Source organism: Pteropus medius, unplaced genomic scaffold, assembly GCF_902729225.1.
Source record: "Pteropus medius unplaced genomic scaffold, Ma_sr-lr_union100, whole genome shotgun sequence".
Classification (NCBI taxonomy): domain Eukaryota; kingdom Metazoa; phylum Chordata; class Mammalia; order Chiroptera; family Pteropodidae; genus Pteropus; species Pteropus medius.
In genome coordinates, this window is record NW_024355206.1 from 6471998 (window position 1) to 6478162 (window position 6165).

A 6165-nucleotide genomic window follows, 5' to 3' on the forward strand; every position below is an offset into this window, starting at 1 on the left:
ACTCCCCAGGACAGCTGTGTCAGCTGTCAGGGTGATGAATGTGTCAGGGCAGAGTGAGGATGGACGGGTCACCGGTAATGGGTCAGTGAGTCCCATCCCCCCCGTGGGCCAGGGGCCAGCGGCTCTCATTACGGTGGGGCCTGGTCTCCCACTGCTGTCCTTCATCTGTGCCTCCAAAGTGACAGCGGCAGGCAGCACCCGCCTCCCCTCGCCAGAGCTCCCCATCTCTGAGGCACCCAAGCCAAGTGGGAACTTCGTCAGGACAAGGCAAAGGCAGAATCAGAAATGGCGGCTTTTCAAGGAGTGGGGCAGGCAGGTAAAGGCCTCGTCAGCCCGGGTGTGAGGCCACCTGGGCCCAGGAGAACCCCCAATTTGGGTGAAGGAAGGAGCTCCATTCCGAGCTTCTCTCTCGCCTGCGAAGCCGGGTGCTTCCCACAGAACCTCCTCGGCTGTTTTCGCTTCTCTCCACCATGAGGAAGGCGGGGCACACGGGCTAAGTGGGGGCCCGGAGGGGTCGTGCCTTCGGGGGGTCATTCCCTGCTCCCGAGAACCAGTGGCCCAGTCAGGCCTCGGAGACGGGGGGCGCCTCCTCAAAGGCCTGTTGACTGACTGTTCCAGACACGATATGAAGTGTGACCTGATTTCCACCCTGGTTCTGCGGAAGCGAGGGGCAGCTCTGTCCAGGCCCAGAGTCCTCAGGGCGATGCCGAGTCCTGCGGGGGCAGCGGGGTGCAAGGAGCTCTGGGGGACGCCGAGGGGGGTCAGCTGCCAGGCTGCTGGCTGCCCTGGGATGCTCAGATGCTCCGGGCGCTCAGCGGAGGTAACGATGCACCGTGAATCATATTTACAAACACTCCAGCAAGCAAGAGAGGAACGCTCATTAAATAGCCACATCCTGGGGCTGTGAGGACGGGTCACGCAATTGCGGCTCGGCAGGAAGTGCGGTGCCGCCGGAATTCGGGGCAGGTCTCATTCGGGTGATTAATTTTCGAGTTATCAGCACTAATGCGATCGCCATCAAGGGCTACGAACCCCCTTCGTTACTCACAGCCCAGGCGGGCGCGCTGGGAAAGAGGGGGCACTGAACTTGCCAGGGAAGCGAGCCAGCGCCCAGCCCCCGCTCCAAGGCCTCCTGAGCGGAGCCATGTGGTCTCACCTCCCGGGGGGTCGGTGGAGGCCCGAGGCCCAGACCCCTCAGGTGGGGCTCCCAGGGCTCACCCAGCTGCCCGCCGACGGGCAGAAGGGAATGGCTGCCCCTGGACATCTGGGAGGCTGAGCAGCTGTCCTGCCCGCTGCCCCCAGGAGGAGCCAGGGGCCCTGAAAGACCCTCACGCCCCACATCAGTCAACCTCGATTAGGGCGGCCGCAGGGAGCCAGGCTTCTGGGGATGAGGGCGAGGAGGTGGGCGTCGCCCTCGTCTGAGAGGCCATTAGCCCGCAGTGCTGATTGAGCGCCGTGACCAGCAGGCATTGTGCTGCGCCTGCCGTGCCACACAGGGGCGGTGAGCGTGATTGATCAGGCACCGATGGTGTCTCTTTCTTTATGGACTTTCAAAGGCACCATTTGGCATCCCGAGCAGGCGATCGATGAGAGGCAGCTGACCCCGCTGTGGCCACCTCCAGGCAGCAGGTGGATGGGCCCACGTGGGGGACGGCGGAGGGCCTCTGCCCCGTCACGTGCTCCGCACTGTCAGCGGGATGGCCTTCCGGTGCGGGGCTGTCAGCCATCAATTTCCCTTCTTCTTTTGCACCGAAATCGAAGCCGAGACAGTGGCCGTGTTTTCTGATAATTTATAGCCACCCGTTCCCCAGCGTTGCACCCAGAGGACCCCAGCACCAGTATAAATCAGACTAATGAGAGCTGAGGTTGTCACTTTCCAGAGCGGGCATCCGCTCGGCACACCTTCGCGCAGCGTCCGCTGGGTGCCCTGGCCTGCGCTGAGCACTGGAGACCTGCAGACAAACTGGAGGTGGTCTCTGCCTGCGCAAGGCCCGTGGGGGGGTGGGGCAGGCACGCACGCACGCACCCGCAGTACCAAAGGCAGCGGTCAGGTGGCCTGGCGGCAGGAGCCAGATCCACCTCCTCCTGGCTGCGTGGCCTTGGGCCCGTACCCTGCCTGTCTGAGTTTAGGTTCCCTAATCCATGTACCTCAGTGGCTGTGACAATTAAGTGACGGCACCTCCTGGGCCTGGCCTGGCGACCCCACACCCCTTCTTTCTCCTCTGCCCCCACCGCTCATGGTGAAACCCCCCAGAGCTGTGGGAGGGCCGAGGGGGGAATGCTGCCTCCGCCTGGGGTGGTTCCCAGCCGGGCCGGGCCTGAGTGTCCAGCGGCTGGACTGAGAAACAGCGTCAGAGGAAGTGGAGAGCAGGCTGGCTGAGCCACTAGGGGCCGGCGGAGCGACAAGCCCACGGCAGGGACACAGGTGACTAGACAGGGCCACCTGGAGAACACGTGACCCTCGGACACAGGCTCACTGGCAGGGAGGTTCACAGACACACACAGAGAACGTCCCGGGGCAGGCGGATGGAACGGGTAGAGGTGGAGACACACAGACGGACACGCGTGCGCCGTCAGACACACAGACGCGCGCACCTTGAGAAAACGCACAGCCACGGTTTGCAGAGTCGCATGAGAAAACGCAGCACACGCACACACAAAGCGTGATCACAGAGCACGCGTGTCCAAGAAAACGCAGCACACGTACACACAAAGCGTGATCACAGAGCACGCGTGTCCAGACGGTCACACTACACCGGAAATGGGGGAACCAGCACGTCCTGGTTTGCCCTGGACGGTCCCATTTCTCCAAAGTCCCACGTTCTGGGTCCCCAACTGTCCCGCTTTGCCGGGTCCCCTCGGTCTCAGACAAAGCGGACGGCTGTGGATCCGGGACCGAAGCCCAGGTCGACAGAGATGTGGACCAGCCATGCCCCCTTCTCTGGTCCTGGTTTTAAGCAGAGCTGTCTCCGTTAGCCTTCGGGTGGTCAGGGAGCCCAGGATCCCTGGGGCTGGTGGGCAGGATGAGGGCTCCACTCTGCTCCACAGGGTGACCTGGAGCCAGGCACTTCCTCTCTGGCCCCCTGGGTCCCCATCTGCACAATAAGCCAGCAGAGGGGGCGGTAAGAGCAAAGATCTGGAGCTGGCCGGCCCACCCGATTCACCCCCAGCTCTGTACTGACCAGCCGGGTGAGCCTGGGCTGTGTCCTCCTCGGTGACGAGTACCCCTCACAGGGCCTTTGCAGAGAACCAACGAACGGATACTCGTGAAATACTCTGCAGGGCCTGGCATAGTGAAAGCTCAATAAAGGTCGGCCCCTGGTATTTATTGCACCGTGGGACCCCGGCGTCCCCGGGCCCCCTCTGCCCTGGACTCCGAGCCCGGTGCCCCTTCTGTGGCATTAACCTGCAGGAAGCCCCCTCCCCCAGTCTTCCCCAGGAATCCAGCTCTCCTCTGTCCCATTCTGCTGACTCCTAGATTGTCCGGGCAAGGATCCCCAGCCCCCACGACTGTGTCCCTGAAGATCCCCACTGGGACCCTCTCTAGAGCCCCCGGCTTTGGGACTGAACTCTGACCCCCATTCTTCCAGCATGAATTCCGCCCGCCTAAGGGCGTGGGGCCAGGCTAGCGGGCGCTGGGAGACTGAGGCCCTGGCGAGCCTCCAGGCAGAAGAAGCCGACCTCAGCAGAAATGCCCCCCCGATGACGTGCCGGCAGGGCAGCAGGTCAGTGGCCTGGGAGGAGCTGGCAACACGGGGTCCGCGCAGGCAAGGCGGAAGCTGCCAGCCGAGAACAAAGGGTCTTGGAGAGAGCGCACAGGCCCCAGACTAAGAAGTCCACGTGGGGGCGGGGGAACACGGGGAACTGGCCATCCCGTGTTCTGGCTACAGGTAACTGCAGCCAGCCGACAACGCTCACTTTGGCCTGGCCCCTGGGATCCCCTGTTCCTAAGGTGAGGCCGTCTGACATCGAGGGCTCGCTTCCACAGGAGCTCCTTGCAGATCTGTCTCCTATCGTAGGAGTCCGGGGCTCAGGGCCTTGCTCGGCCCCAGTCCCCCGCCTCTGCTCTTTCCTGTCCAGAAGGCCCGTCCCTTGTGTCCTCCTGTTGTGATCCTGGTCACCTGTCCGTGCCCTGTAAGCTTAATGTCACCTGCTGTGGAAAGTTCAGATGCCCCAGAAGTTAGACGCCCACCCGTGGGCTCCCAAAGTGCCTCTCATCCTCCCTCATGGCACTTACGCATAGTCCCAGCCTCGATCTAGGTGCAGCCTGTGGGCTCCGGGGCCATGTGCCTTCACCTCCAAACCCCATGCCTGGCCTAGCATTCCCTCCCAAAACCCTGAGCGGGCAAGTGAATCTACTCATGGATCTTACGCTCCAGAGATTCAAAGATCAATGTCCTAGCTGAACCAAAAAGGGAATCCTGATCGTAGACACCCGTGTGAGTGTGCAACACACACAGGGCACCGGGGACGTGCCAGCACGCACTGACGGAGGACCGGTCGACGGTGTATGGCTGTGTTCAGCCAAGAAGCCCCCTTTGCCCGTTGGCCAGTGCCATCTCCTCGGACTAAGCAGTAAGGAGCCAGGGTGCGACTCCCCTTCTTGGCCACCCGGGCAGGGCATTACCGACCTCTCAGACCACGTGTCACCAGAATTCCATCTGGAACTCCAAGCCCCTGTCACCGGGCCCCCCACTGCCCCACAAGCACTCCGCTCTGAAGCCACCAGAGAGATCTGTTTAAAATGTAATCTGACCAAGTCACTGCTCTCCTTAAAAACCTCCCCGACTCCCACTGCCTCAGTGGGACTGGCCACAGCGGGTTCTGTGGAGCGTCAGTCCTGCGGGGTACCCGACAGGTCTAAGACTCGGCAAGTTCAGGAAACGCCGCCCGCCAAACACCACTCTTTAAGACTCATCATGCACGCCAGCTTCCTGAAGAGGGCTTCATCATTATCCCGAACTCCAGCGACTTGATCTCCGACCACGGCCGCCTGCCTCCCTTCCCGCCCGTATGTGCTTCCTCCAACCTCACGTCCAGGCCTCGAGCCCTTCGTTTTCTTCCTAATAAGCCAGAGACATGGAGTCACACTGGCCTCTTGCAAAACACAGCTTCCCAGGCTCTGCCCCTGACTTACTGAATGGAAATCTCCAGGGCTGGGGCACGGGCAATGTGTGCCCCTCCGATCCACACTCCGCCAGGGAGCAGCGGCGACCTCACAGAAACGCAACAGGACGGGGCTCACCTCTGCTCAAAACCCTTCTAGGTGCCCTCGTGGCCCTGTGCGCTTAGCGGAGGATTTCTGCTCACCTCCTGTCACCTCCTGCCTCACCCGCTTCCGAAGATGAATTCCAGCCCCGCTGAGACACGTGGTGCCCCAAACATACAGCTCTGCCTTGGCACAAGCTGCTCCTTCCCCCGCCCTGCGAACGCGCGGGACCCACAATCTCGGAGACGCTGGCTTCCGCGCAGCTGTGCCCAGGAGGGTGCTGGGGTCCGGGGTCCCGGCTTTCCGGCTTCTCGGCCCCCTCGGTCCTAAGCACACGTGAGGGGTAGAGAGTGCTGAATGGGATCCCCAACTGGGCGCAGAGGGGACCTGCTGGGCACACCCAGAGGCAGGCTGGGAGTGGGAGAGAGTGCCTCCCACCCCCAGGTGGCCCCGCTACCCGTTCTAACTGTATAACTGGGATGTTCTCGAACATCACAAAAGCGGAGAGAATGGTGCAATGCTCCCCCGAGTCCCCCCGCCTGACTTCCAGGATCATCCCCTGGCGGCCAACCTTGTTTCCTCTAAGCCCCTCCCAGCACCCACTTTAAGAAGGGTGGCGGGGGTGGGGGGGGTTGGCAGAAGCGCCCCCGCCCCCAGCTGGAGGAGAGCGGGTGCCAGGCCTTCGCCCTGGAGACCGGACGCCGAGGGCGCAGAGGGGGCACAGGGGCTGGGGGCCGGGCTCCCGCCGGGCAGGGGCCGCGGAGGCGGGGCCGGGGGCGGGGCCGGAGCGCGCGGGGTGAGGGGCGCTCTCCCGGTGACTTGGGGCGCGCGCTGGGCACAGAGCGCAGTCTCCGCCGTGCAGCTCCGCGTGCGCCCGCCTTCCCGCCGCCGCCGCCGCCGCCGCCGCCACCACCGCCACCACCGCCACCACCGCCACCACCGCCACCACCATGCCC